The following is a 15,099-nucleotide window of genomic DNA, read 5'->3' as shown; positions in this document are numbered from 1 at the left end:
CTGCTCTGATATTGACTGTGTAGCTGGCCAGTGACTGTGATCCTTCCATGAGGTCCTTTCCAATTGCAGTGCTCTGGGAAAGAGATGGAAAAACAGCATAAGAAACAGCATTGTTTGACCTGAGCTGCTTTCTGCCTTAGGATCAGTTAGTGAGCTGTCTTCCAGCAGCTTAGCAGAGTCAGATAACAAAGGCTACCATTCATTTCCTACTTGCTAGCCTAGCAAGTGGAATTCATCAATATCTTCTGCTTTCTGTACTCTTTTATTTTATTATTATATTCATTGATTCCTTTTAATTTATTGCTCCCCCAAAATCCTCTTTTTGTTTTTGTTAGTCATTTTGATTCTTTCCAAATCTGTGCTCTCTCATGGTGTGCATTCCATTCACTGTGCAGGAAAGCATAGCATAATTATATTGCATATTATAATATGGAATGTATACAGGAACACACACATATATATTCATATACACACACATTTTTATAACATAAATACATACATACATTAAATAAATGCACATACATACAATTATCTTATCTACATATATTACATAAATCAGATAACATTACAGAAGAAGACAGATTTTCCAGCACGCCAAGACAAAGAAAAGACACTATGAAACACCATGAAGCGTGCTGGAAAGGCAGCTGGCAAGCCTTCAGGGAGGGATGGAAGAGGGGGTAGAGAGAAAGCAGCAAGTCCCCCCTCCCCAAACTGAGACATAGCCCCTTTGCTACAACAAGCAAGCATGAGGCTTCCACTATTTCTACAGGCAGCAAGGAGAGGAGAGCAGTGCCAGTGCCACTGCCTGTGCCTGTGCCTGAGTCTGTATCCCCTCCAAGAGCACCAGCCATAACACCCCTCTCCACTACCACAACAGTCTCTTCCAACCCCATTTCACTTCCCATGCTGATCCTTCCAGTGTCAGAGGAAGAGATGGAGCTGGATCTCGGTGCCATAGCAAGAGAAATTCTGGAAAAAGAGGGGGTGAGTTTGTGCTCGACACCCCTCGTTTCCCCTACAGTGAGGTCTCCTTCCTCAGGAGTGTCTTCACTTTGGAGGAGGCTGAAGTAGAGGTGTGGAGGCAAGTGGCTCAGCTGAGTCTGCTCCTCCTGTTACTGTGCCTCTGCCTGTTGAAGAGGGGGAAAAGGCAGCATCCACACATGCATCCACACCCCAGAAACGAGTGGGTAGTGTGGTCTGGGATCATTTTGAGCTGGCAGATGATCCCGCACATGCCATCTGCCTGCACTGCCAAGCCAAAACCGCTGGGGCAAAGGAACAAAACACATGAGCACAATGGGGATGCTGATGCATCTCCGCAGGCACCACCACCTTGCCCTTGCTCCTCCTCAGCCTGGCACCAGTAGAAGCGTGCCCAAAGGGAAGTCCCCCACTCACTCCAAAACACCTGTCCCTCCAAAGCAGAGGCAGGCCACCTTGAAACAGTGGGGGAAAGGTAGACAGAAAGTGGGAAGAGTTTCAATGGCAAGTGAAATCACCAAGAGCATTGGGGAGCTGCTTGCTGTGGATGGCCAGCCCTTCTCCTTAGTTGAGTGGCCAGGGTTTAGGCAGCTCTTGGCCCCATCATACCAAGTGCCTACATGCATCACGTTCAGCAAAACGGTGGTGCCCTCCCTGTATGAGGCATGCAGGGATTACTTGAGGGAAGGAGCTGCACAAGGCAGGTCCACAGGTGGCCTTACACTTGACCTCAGACATCTGAAGCAGCCTGGGTGAAGATCATGCATACCTCTCCCTCACAGGCCACTGGTGCAACCGGTCAGTGGGCTCTCCTTCAAGCCAAGGCGATGGATGAATCCCACATGGCAACAGAGATCATGGGGCCCATGAACCACTTGGTGCAGAGGTGGCTCATTGTGTAGGGCAACCTTACCCACAGGTTTATGGTCACTGACAATGGGGCCAATATGGTCAAGGCAGTCTGTGATGCCAACTATGCTGGTTATTAAGTTATTACCTGTTGTTATGTAAAGTGGTGGACCGAGATGAGGCTGTAGGGGAGGGGGAGACCTCATTGGGGCTCATTACCATGTCATGTACAGCTCCCAGCGCCAGTGAGGGCATGCCTTAACACACACATAATGAGTTTTGCTTGTCAGTAGCTTGAGGTGCAATTCCTCAAAAACCCCTCCACTTAGCTCCTTGAAACTTGGCAGGCTTCATGCCCTCAGAAGGGGCTACCATCCCTGCTGTTTTCATCCAAATCTGTTACAAATGACAAAGTAATAGGCAGTTTCATGATTCTCCATTATAGCCCATGAGCAAAACATCAAAACAGTTTTGACGAAACTAAATGGAACAGTGCTTTGAAATTAAACGAAACTCAAAACGAAACACTGTCCCATCGAAACAGCAAAATGAAGTCGAAGTGAAACGGTGCTGTTTCTCACAGCCCTGATACATATGCACAAGGTGCTCTCTGCCTGACCGCCCTCCTCCTGCTTCCTCCCAGCCCCCTGCAGGCTGGAACTCTTCCAGCCTGCAGAGGGCTCATTGCAAAACTGCAAAATCTGCGGGTTTCTCTGGTGAAATGAGAAATCTGCGTTTGCCTCCTGTAAAAAGTAAAATCCGTGGTTTACTCAGTTTCTGTGGGAAATAGAAAACCCAAATTCCTCCTCGTGTCTGTGAATTGAGCTTAATGGCTACTCTGTTTCCCATTACATACTGCAGCAGACTCCCTTGCCGCATTAACTTCTCTCAACAAGACCACAGTGCATCATGGAAGAAATAGCCCAAGCTAAAGAGGAGAGCTGGAGCAAAAAATCCCTAAACTAGAACTCCTAGGAAGCACCACAGTAACATTTCTGAATTGAACGTTTTTAATTTTTCTCATAAGGAAAACCCCATTTTTCAACTAGTTCTCTGTGCCAGCATAGTTCCAGTTGGTGTCTTCTTGTTTTGTCTTTTTTTTAAATCTTCAGTAAAATAATAGAGTAACTAACTTTTTTTCTATTTGGCACAAGGCTGTGCAGAATTTGTGACTTTATGTACAGACTTAGCATAAATGTCCTAACCTGGCAGCACATTTTTCCTTTAAATGGTTTCTCAAAAAGAAAAAAAAAGTGACAGCGATAGAAAATGTTTCTGCGATAGCTTATTCCTGGCAGCAGCTTATCAGAACTCTGCTGCATTCTGTAACAGCACATTTTTATACAAAAGAGAATACTTGAATGTGAACTTTACCATTTGCATGTCTTTCAGCTTCTACTGTTAAACATAATCAATTATATGATCTTAATTTCAACTAAAATGATTGTAAAACAGCTCAGATATGTGGGTATATAAACAACCTTTCAATGAAAACCGTATCAGTTTAGAACAAATCATAACTCATCAACAAACATTGGGAAAGAAACCAAGTAAACACTAGATGTGTCAGTCTCTATGTGGGGCATAGGCTAATTTCATTGGGAGTTACACAATAATAAAGCATTACAGTACTTTGTATTTCTATGACATCCACCATCTGAATTTCAGTCTGCAATATAAATGTCATGTCCTTGTGACAAGATACTTAGCAGAATTTGCAGATGTTCTGGAATCCAACAGGGCTGTGCCATAAATGCTTCTGATATGGCTTTGAACTTCCAACCTCTCTGCTGTCAGCGATATGCCTTAGCACCCACACCACTCCAGCTCCCGATTTAAAGCTTGCATGCAATAATTATGAAGTAGTTAAAAAACTTTTGTTATTCCCATTTTCCAAGTGATGAAATGAAGGCACAAACAATTGAGACTAAAATTGTTAAATTTGGTTGCATAAGGTAAGCTATCTAATTTATACAAGCCATACTAAAGTACCTATATGTAGCTAAGCTTCAATGATAATTGCAGATGCCTAACATCTATCAAATTTAAGCAACTTATCCTGGTGCCCAAATACAGTTTTTAGCTATCAGTGTTAGGAAATGTTGGTTTGAGTTGCCCAGTTTCTCACACACTTTGTGGCAGACTTAAGTCCATGATTCAAAATACCTTAATAACCTAAAGAACATCTTCCTTTGCCTTTTTAAGAAACAGGACAATCCTACTTCCCTCTTACCATAAAAAGACCATACATATATGACGGCAAGGATGCCTAGCTTCAGTTTCTGACCTGTTCAAAATTGCATGCCTTGAATAACATAACAGATAACTGCAGCTGGTCAGAATGTAGGCTTTTTTGCAGAATACTTTGAAGAAAAAAAATGCTTTCATGGTGCTTAACAGGAGTTATAAGTTTAGGAGTCTCATACTTTTTGTATAGATTGGGTTTCCTAGTTAGACTGCATCTTTCATGATGCACTATGGTCTTCCCTCATTCTAGAGTTCAGCATCATCACAGAAAATAAACTATGAACAGGAAGCCCAGACCAGGCTGGGAACATGAGGACACTGAACTACAACTCAGGAGGTATGTCCGTGAGATACTATCATCTAAGTATTGGATCAAAAAAAATTGTTTTCAAAGACTGATGTATATTTATAATTTCACAATCTTTTGGTTTTGACTAACCAAAATAAGTTTTGAGAACAGCTTTGGATAGAAAGTTTTAGACCTGAATGAAATTCAAAATCATAACAAAAAGTTAATTTTTTTGTAGACTAGAAAAATCAGTAAAACTTAATTTGAAAATGTGGAAATATTTTGATCCCAGAAATAGAAGTTTTTCCTTTAAGCACTCCCTTCCTTCCCAGTTTATTAAACTGGCTGAAAAAAAAAAAATGAATTGATTCAGTAACAAAATGTATTTCCTATAGTAGCACACTGCCTCACAGAAGTTAAAGTTAGAAAGACTGATGTCCTCATTCTCCCTTTAGATCTAGGCTTTCTGTTCATATTATATTTCTCAGAATGCGCCCATGGTTACGATTCCTACCACTCAGAAATCCTGCACCCCATATCACAATACAGAAATCCACAGTGCATTGTGAGATAGGCTCCTTTAAGGACTGTGTGTCTCACTGCAAAAAATTAAAGGGCCCAAACTATGAATCTATTAAGGCAACACGTTCATAAGGAAAGGTAACAATATTTTATTGAATAAATTTTAATTTAAAAAAATTATCAGTTTAAAAATATGAAATATTCAGGTTAAAAAAAATCTAAATTAAATAGTTGGACTTTCTTTTTGAAAAACTGAAAATGGGCATGTCTACACATGCAATTGTAAACTGAATAAACTCCAGTGCAGTTCATCCAGCCAGTTTATTGCTCCTGTGTATCGTGTTAACACATGCACCCAGGACTGCAGCAGGAGGCCTGAGGGGGTCAGTCTGCCAGCCCAGAGCTCCTCTGACCCAGCTCAATGTGCTGTGGAGGGACTGGCTGGAGCAAAAGGGTGCTTCAGTGTGGGGTTAGCTGGCAGGTAGTCCCCATACTGAAGCACCCTTGTGCCCCAGCCAGCCAGCCTGTTAATATCTATGTGTTGCAGTGCAGTAAATAACACCACTGCAAGATAATACTTGTGTTTACAAGTACTAACCTACAGCAGAGTTGATTCCTAATAGGGCTACACATGTAGATGCTGAGACTTTACTGTGGAGCTAATCAGGCAACTCAACTAGCTAATTAGGCAGTAAACGCCTCATGTAGATGCACTCAATGGGCGTGTACACACATGCAAGCATGTGTGCTTGCAGCAGCTCAAATAGAAGTGGTGCAGATTTGAGCTGGGGCTTTTTGCCTCAGTGCACGTGCTCAGACATACACTTCGGTATGGAGCAAGTTGCGCCACTTGGGGCAAAATCACCCTGCCTGGCTCCTCCCGGATCTGCAGCCAGGGGGACCTACAGCCTGGAGCCAGCACCTGTGCTGTCCCTAGCAGTATAAGAGGCTGCCCTGTCCTGGGCAGAGGGAGGGAGCCATGAGGGTGGGGCTGGTAGGGGGAGGGGCCATCAGGGGTCCCCCCCATGGTCCCCTCCCCCCATCCCCTTACATGAGTGGAGCCCTGGTGCTGAACACATGGCCTGGCCAGCTGCGTGTTTCAGCGCCAGGGCGAGGAGCCAACAATAGAGATGCTCTGCCAGCCAGAGCATCTCTGTGGGAGACTCAGCCTCCAGTTGCCTCAGGGCATGGTCCAGGACCGTGCCATGCTCCGCTTTTTTAAACTTTGATTTTTTTAGACCCCTGGATATCCAGGGGTCTAGTTTTCTCCCCGCGCTGCAAACATTTTTTCATTCCTGCATGTATCTGTTGCCCCACCTGAAAGGGGCTTGAGATGGGGCATGTGCGCACTCATCTGGACACGGCCAATATGTGGTAGAATTAGAGATATCCCATAGAAAAGTTAACTTTTGTGGAAAATAAATTTTCCTTTGGAGAATTATTCTAATGGAAACTTCCTGCCTAGGTCTATCAATTAGCATTACACACACACACACACAAGCCTGTGCACGCAAACATATACACACCTTTGAAAGCATCTTTATTTTAATACTAAGATTAATGGTTTCCTTATATGATCAGTAGATATATCATGTCCCTATATCGTGACTGGGTCTGTGATGGCATGAATTTAATTATAGAGTACATTCATCTTCCTAGATTTATTTGTAAGGTAAACTCTCTCATATTATTTTTCTATAGAAAATTAAGCAAAAAAGCAAAGCGTCATTGACATAAGTGATGTTCTGCCTTTGTGCAACAATTCAAACTGGATTTATCATCTTTTGTATATTAAGTGAAACAGTATAAATTTCTATGCAGACTTCGTAAAAATTATTAAATTTAACTCTTATAGTCCTATCTAGTATAGGAAAAATCTCTTACACGTTTTTAAATGGTTAATGAAATCAGCTCTTGTAACTCATCCTAACTTCCAATGGACTAGATGGGTGTTTTAGGTGTGTAAGGAACTCAGTATTCTTCAGAGTAGCAATTAGTCTTAGGTTGCTTTCTTCTATTTTTCCAGGCTTTCATCATTTGAATATATTTTTTTGGAAATTGTTTGGATGAATTTGTGCAGGTGAATGCCTTCCTTTTAAATAATTACAGTTTGTAAGATGTTTTTCCCTTTGACTGACTGAGAAGTCCATGGTCTAAATTTCTCATGCAACTGGCAGGTTGAAAAAGAAAATTGAAGCTGACAGAAATGCAGAAATCTAAATCACTATTATTAGACTTTTTGCCAAATAAATATAGGAATTCGTGGCTGCAGGAGCTTGGCAAAGGAGTTGGATTTGTCATTCAGGCATATCATAACCCTCTTGTGTATGATGTTGTGTGACACACAACAATGACATGCCTATATGATGAGATGTCATCCCTGCATGGATCCAGTACACACTTTGTCACCTTGGTAAGCTGCAATCAATTCATATTTCACCGATAAAAGCAAGCAGCAAATTGGTAAGGCATAAATGGGTGATATGTCCATGTGTATTATGCAGTTCAAGGCAGAAAAGGGGAAGTTGACCCTTGAAAGTTAAATCAAACTGCTTTTCTTCACTCTCTTCTCAAGTCCCTTTTCTTACTTTTCTTCAACCTACGCCTAGTTTTTCATTCCTTGCTACCTCCAGTTTTCCTTATTCCTCTCCATATCCTTTTGTTCGTCCTCATTTTTTTGGAAGGAAAACATGTAAGCTGCATTTAGAAAACAAACAACAAAAAAAAATCAAAAACAAAACAAAAAAAAAACCACCCAACAACACATGACTGCAGCACTGCACTGAAATTTATACGATAGTTTTCCATGGAATGCAATAGTTTTTGCAGTCATTAAAACAAAACCCTAGTGCCAGCACGTCTGTAGCGCTACATCTGCTAAGGTTTTTCCATTAGCTTAATACTATTGTATTTGAGTACTTCAGTACTACCCATCATAAAATGTAAATTGAATCTAACAAACGAATAAGACTAACTGGATTAGGTAAAAAAAAAAGTGCTGGATCCAAATATCAAATACACAAGAACTGCCACGCTCAGCCAGAGCCAAGGATCATCTCTACTATTTCAGAAAAGGACCTAGCCCAGATGCTTCAAAGGAAAAAGGCAGGTGTGGGGGTCATCTGCTGAACACTCTGTTTCCTCCTAATGCCTAATAGTTTGAGGTTTGCTTACACTCTGGAACATGAGTGTATCATTCTTCCACTATGCTGTCAGCTAACTGTTAAAACTCTGTCTTGGCCATTACAGCTATAATATGCTAACACAAGGGAATAATATGTTTTAAATATTCTAGTTATCCATTATTAATGTTGAACCCCTCTTTGAATATATTTGTGCCTCCATTACATTAAAAACAGAAGTTTGCTTGCTAGGTCATTGCCATAAAAGAAAAGCAGTAATGTACAAACTTGTATATTAGAGGGGGGAAATAGCTATCAAGGGCACCCCACAAGTTTTGAAAAGAAGTGTAGGCTCCTCCTGAGCAGCAGCTGGAGGTGAGGGCAGGCTAGGCTGAGTACCACTCATCCTGCCTGGGGTGGGGCTTGGCTGGCATGGGGCTGGGCAAGGGCAAAGTGCTGCACATGCATATGTGCACGTAGCGCTCTGTGTGGTCACCCACATTGCCCACCTGTAAGGACAGTCCTGATATAGCTGCAAGTTTTAGAAGACATTTGTAACAGCTTTTTAGTTGAAAGAGTTGTTCATCAGTTAAATCTGTCTTAGACATGCTAGGGAATTCTCAATATTATGAATCTCAATAGTAGTGCGATACTAACAGCTGATTAGGTCCACTGGTCTCCTTTTGCGTAGCATGACAGAATATTTAAGCTTTTTCCACTTTTTCCTCTTTTTCGGAAAAATTGTGACTGAACTGTTTAACCTGAAGTTGAAAAGCTGGCCATTTTATGTATTCAGAAGAGGTTATAGTTCCTTTGTATAAATATTTGCAGAGCTATAAACCTAGCGACTTACTGTACTTAACAAGCAAAAGACTTAAGGCTGAATTCCCATGAAGCTGAATAGCAACATGGAATATTATTAATAGCACTTCCAATTTTATGCTTAAATTTATTAAAACTTCATTATAATCCCCTTGGCACCAGTGGGTTAGGAATTCAAGATTCACTATGGCATTTATTTCTCTTTTGATTTAAAATAAGAACACCCTTTTTTAAATGAATCAGATGGGTCCATGCTACTTCTTCACAATATTCCTTCATTACTGCCTTCCAAAGTTTGAATGCTGTACAGCTGCAAATAATCACTGCCTCTGAAACTGGTGTTATATCAGGGAAGCAGCAAACTGGTGGTAGAAGATTCCACATGGAATAAGTGGAAAAATAAGTGCTTTATGGCTAGATCAAATAAAGGATTCCTAAAAAGTAGGTATGGCACCCCTAACTTTTGGGTGCCTGTCTCAAGTAATGGAATCTAGAATCCTGTGCTAGGTGTATAGATTCCATATGCAGGCAGGGAGAGAGCTAGGTTCTTCCAAATAGGATCCAAATAAGCCAGCACATTTAGCAGAGAGGTGCTCGAGTCAACAAGTAGCAAATGCTGATGCCCAGAGCAAGTCAGCAGAGAAAAATCTGAGAATAATCCCACCTCTCAAGGCTTCAGGAAACTCTCTCCAAGAACTCTGAATCCACAGCCTGGGACCGTCTCCTAAGTATAAGTACCTCATAAGGATAAGGACCTGTGCTGGGTTCACTCTTTTCACTTAAACATAACAGTAAGAAAAGGTAAAGATAGTGCCCTTTTTATATAATAACCTTGTGGTTAAATCACTTGCCCAGAAAGTGAAAAACGATGGTTCATTAGCATCCTCTACCTGGGGACATTAAAAACACATGTCTCCTACCTCCCATGAAAGGATCCTAGCAGGAAGCTCTAAATTAGGTTGGGAGAAGATGCCTACTTTCCACTCTTTTCTTGTAACTAGGAGACAGTGCAGGAAAAATATTCAAGATTTATCAGGCCAAATAGAGAAAACAAGAGGAGGAATTGAGTACAAGGGTGGATCCAGAGGGAGTGCAGTGGCACATCTACACACTCCTTTCAGAATGCACTGTAGGAGCAGCACTGGGGACTTCTTTTTATGTCCCCAAATCAGGTAAGAATCTTCCTTCCCCACTATTGGCACCTCTTCCCTTGCCCTCCGTCCTCAGCAGCACTTCCCTCTCCTCCAATTAACCCCCTCCCCCACCTCCCACCACTGCTGTCCCCAGCTGATGCAGTGAGAAGCAAGTACAAGACAGGTGAACCCACCCACTGCCATCACTGCTGCTGTCCCCTGTTAAGCCCAGCTAGAACAAGGCAAGAATAGCTCTAGAGTGCCTCCTCCATCATCTGAAGACAGCTGTAGCAGCAGTGGAAAGCAGGGAAAGGGACAAATGGAAAGGATGGGAAAGGGATGGTGCTGCTGAGGATGAAGGGTGACGGGAAGGATACTGAGATTTAGGGGTAGGGATGGGGAGGTAGGACTCCTTGCCTAATTTGAAGATCTTTTTTAAAAGTCCCCACTGCTGCTCCTGTGCTATGGTCTATCCACCTGTGTCATGGGATGGGGTCCTGAACGATGGCCGTGATCTCCCCAAGGCCCCTTTACCATGCCAAGTTGACCCAATGGGCACCCTCTATTCTCACCCACCACGTCTTTGATAGAATGATTAATAGGGAGGATGCCTTTAAGTCCTCTTGGACACTGTCTTGATTGATTCTCTGGACCCCTGTGGGTTTCTGGACCTCTGGTGTATTCTGCTTCAAAATAGATGTCACAATGGGTGTTTCGGGGCACCCTAGCCTTATGGGCTATGCATGGCTCCAACCACCCCTTTACCATGCCCCAAGCCCCGCAGATGGTACCAATGTTGTCCAGTCTAGGTGTGGTTTTAATTTGGCCCCCTTGTCTTCCCTGGGCTCTCCGTAGCCCTGTCTCACTCTGCACCTCTCTGGCACCAGGGTGCATGCACCCCAAGTGCTGCACCCTCTCTGGCACCGGGATGAGTACAATGTAGTGGGCCCCCTATGAGGACTCCTCCTTCCCCAAATAGCCTCACCCAAACCACCGGTCTTGTACAACAGCAAACAAAACACCAGCCCCTGGGCTATAACATAAATTCAAGCCGCCAGGCTATAACATCATTCAAGCCACACTGGGGGTGCTCTGTCCTTCAACAGTATCAGAAGCTGTACCTGCAGTCAGGCCTCTCCCCTTTGCTTGCTCCTCAGAGCTCCTTCCCCCTTGGCTGCTGGCAGCCTTCCTGACCTCAGGCCTGGGGTTTATATATGAGCCAGGCCCTGCCCCTTCCGGTCAGCTGACCACTGGCAGGTGTGGGCCGCTAGCTCGTTCCGGCTGCCCTGGTAACCAGCAACTGGGACTTCTAACTCACTGGGAAGGATCTTCCCCTAGCAGTTTCAGCTCTTTAAGGAGCAGGGCACCCTAGTGCCCTACGACAACCTGGGGGTGGGGAGGAGACCAGAGAGTAGGGTTGCAGCCACCCCTAAAGCAATGGTCATTGATCCTGCACCTCATTCACAAAATCCTGAATTCACCTATGAATGGGTTGGTAGTTAATTGGCCAAGGCACTCACCAGAGACAGAGAAGACCTAGGGCCTATTCACTGTTTCCCTGCATTACTGACATCTCCCCTTTCCAAGTGAGCACCCTAACCATCTGTTCAATGTCATTCCCCACCTTACTCCCTCTCTCTGGTCAACTGAATCTCAGTAGAGGTTACTGGCCTTTGTACTGTACAATACTGTGCAAGATTGTACAATATACTATGCCTCCACATTCAGTAGTAACAGCAGAAGGACTATGTAGGAACAGAGACTGAACTGCTCTGTCTTACCCAAATAACTCATCCCACAACACACACGCATGCATTATGCTCTGGTTTGTGCTTAGTTTGTCCTGAAACAAACTAGAGGATTTGGGGACTGGTTCACAGGTCATTAAAGTCAGTGGAAAGCTTTCACTGAGTTTCAGCTTAGGCCTTACACTCCAAGAATGTCAGGCCTTCAAGAACCAAGGTCACTGAAAAATCTCCCATATTGGGTGGAGTATCCATATTAACATGGAGTGTCTGAAAGTAATTGCAAAATAGAACTAATGAGGAAACTGATAATAATATTATTGTTTAACGCCCAGATATTTTAAACCAGCTGTTATTACAGCAAACTGTGTAAAGAATTGGCATGTTTCCCAAGAAATTCATGGAAAATATTTGGCCTTAATAATATTCAAGCTTCTCATGCTGCTTGTCACAATAACACTCTTGATAAATATCTGAATCCAACTTATTCTGCTGCCCCCAAGGAACTAGAGACTCATTACTAATATCATTATCTAGTAGTAATTAGTAGTTGGTGTTTGTAGCCTGCTGGCACTAGGAGGCTGATTAACGTTTCTGTGAAGCAAGATTTGTTTAGGTTTTACCCCTTTCCTTCAGCTTTGAATAGAAAAGAGAATTTAAATGATTAAGTGTTTACATTTGTGCATAAAGCAGATCAATTCCTTTCATTAATCTATAGAACACAGTAATATTTCACCATTAGGATGCGCTTCAGGCACTTTCATTGCTTGACATATAGTGAGTCCTATTATTTTCTCACTTGGTTGAGAGATTGCAGTAGGAATCTTATAGCGCAATTAGAATATATAGTACTATTATTTAATTAAATAGCAGCTTGATTGACTTGTCAAAACAGATTTCACAAACATGCTAGAATAGTGTTGGTTTTTTCCCCGGATGCAATTTGTTTCTAGATATTGTGGTGATAGGTATAACTATATAGGATAACAATGAATATTTTTAAGAGGTAGATTATTAACCACAGGGGAAATACTCCTTTGAGTGTTTAATGTTATATAATGACTTTCCACTGGTACTTTTTCCACTCTGTTCATGTTATTTTTGCCCATTGAATGTCATTTCCCATTTCTGAACCAAAATATGATCATTCTTCAATATTCATCATTTTGATTGGAAATTACTGATCCTTTAATAGTATTTTAATTTACTTTTAATAAAAGAGATAAAAGTAGTCAAAAACATATAAGACCCAGGGGTCATTACTATGAAAGTCCCAGCCAAAATGAGTGATCCATGACAGAAGATGGGTCACTTATTTTGGCTCTTTCATAATAATGGATCTTAGATATTTTCACAACTCTCATTTCTTCTATTTCATAGTATTCTATTAAAAATACTATTAAAGGATCAGGTATTTGCAAAAAATGTACTGTTTCCAAAGGTAAAGAAAGCTCTGTAGCTTTCACAAATCTAAGTGTCAGGGAGCTCTCATTCAATGGATACAAGGAGACCCTGCTTCACACAAACTTTTCAAATGCATTGAGATAGTTACAGAAGTATTTGTTCCCTTCTGCCATTTTCCAACTGCATTGTAAATATCTGACTTAGCAAACAGTCCATGTAGTATGGACATCACCACCTTGCTGACAGACTAGATGGGCATGGAGGCTGAACTATGACTCTATCTCTTTTGCCCTATTAATTGGCATAACTAAATGCATCCAAGGAATTCAAGAAGCGAATGGAGAAAAGACAGCCTAGTCAGATATCTGCAAGGGATCATTACATCCCAAACAGATTAGGCTTGATTCTTTTTTATGTCATACTGAACCACAAAGATATATATCATCATTAAATTGTGTGGGGTTTTAATGATCAGTCAGCGCATTGCAATTATCAGTGTTACTATGTGCATTACTGTCTTCTAGTGAATGGAATTGCTCAGTTATACTATATATACCTTTTCTTGCTGATTGCTGATAGAGACTTTCATTTAGCTGAAGTCAGGGCTGACCAACTGGTAGCCTGTGGGCCACATGTGGCCTGCATGTGGTTAAACTGTGTCCCATAGGACTTGCTGGTATAGTTGCTGCAGCCACTGCAGTGGTGTAGCTCCAGAACCCCAGGGCTGAGTGCCACCACTCCCCTCCCCGTCCCCCCATTCTTGCCCATCACTGGATTTGGGGTGTTTAGTCACTGTTGATGACTACCATCAGCAGCAGAGGAACAAAGGAAGTAGTCTTCAACAATAAGATTCATATTCTAGGTTCTAGCACTGTACCAACACAGTGGTTCTGGCACCTATGCCAACAAGCTACTGCCCCACTACTAAAGGGGGTCTTCCCAGTCTGTGACAAGCCTTGCAGTTTAGCTTTGGCCCACAGGGCCAAATAAGATGGACACCCCTGATTTAAGTCATAGTTCTCTAGTTTGGGACAGAAGGAGCCGATATTAACTCCAGCTATTATAGTCCTGAGATGACACAGTGTGCAGAAGAATTACAACAATGAAGTTTGAAATGACAATGGATTTGTTGCAGTCACATTCTTAACAAAAAGATGACATGATAAAGGAATACATGTCCACATAACTTTAAGTGTAATTAATCCAGCACAATTCAGAAGTGAGGCTTGGGCAACAAAGAATATATATTTACAAAATTTCACAGAATAATATTTGACATTTTCTTCAAGACCTTTTCTTGGCCTCAAATTCTTGCAAAATCATAGCTTTCACATTAAGATATGCTGCATTCAAATTGCCTATTGGTGCAAAAATTAATCTGAAGTAAAATTTCAAAATCTAGAATGATGCTATGTTTATACAAATGTTTCACTTTGTGTGAAAGTGGATCAGATTCATTAAAGCAAAGTTTAAGCCTTTTGCATTTCAATGTAGATATTTCAGAAGGCCTTATATACTGTTAAAGGATGTGCTTAGATTTAACTTAGAGTAAGAGCAAAAATGATACAGATGCCTTTCATTCCCTACAGCAGTGATTCTCAACTGGTGTGCTGCAGCACCTTAGGGTGTCATGAGATACTTTTAATGGTGTCATGGGGTGCCGTACAATATTAGCCAAGGTAGGTATGCAAACACCTACATGACTGACAAGAGAAACACAGAGATTTCAAATGCAAATCCATACAGTCAGAAACATTCTGATCTGTTGTGGTCTTTCTGAGTTCTTTGTAACAGAAGAATTGCTCTTTTTTTTTTTTTTTTAGTGCAGTAAAATAAGAGTGAGTGAAACTTTAAGAGTTGGTATTCAAATAGGAATTCATAGTGTCTAAATTGTTCTACTCTTTTGTGGTCTTTCTGAGTTCTTTGCAACAGAACAATTACTCAAGTATTTTCTGTAGTTAAAAAAAGAGTGAAAACTTAAG

At 41.8% G+C, this 15,099-nt stretch overlaps 1 long non-coding RNA gene across 1 annotated transcript; it reads left to right on the top strand.

The window, feature by feature from the left end:
• Positions 1–2,474: 2,474 nt before the first annotated feature.
• Positions 2,475–8,323, top strand: LOC109321655. Its single transcript, XR_002104129.1, has 3 exons — positions 2,475–2,578; positions 5,580–5,582; positions 8,313–8,323. It is a non-coding gene; the product is annotated as an uncharacterized LOC109321655 (long non-coding RNA).
• The last annotated feature ends 6,776 nt before the right edge of the window (positions 8,324–15,099 follow it).

The sequence above is a fragment of the Crocodylus porosus genome, unplaced genomic scaffold, assembly GCF_001723895.1.
Source record: "Crocodylus porosus isolate Cpor-Errol unplaced genomic scaffold, CroPor_comp1, whole genome shotgun sequence".
In the NCBI taxonomy this organism is placed as follows: domain Eukaryota; kingdom Metazoa; phylum Chordata; order Crocodylia; family Crocodylidae; genus Crocodylus; species Crocodylus porosus.
Note: the sequence above shows the minus strand (reverse complement) of the source record. Positions and strands in the feature narration are given on the sequence as shown.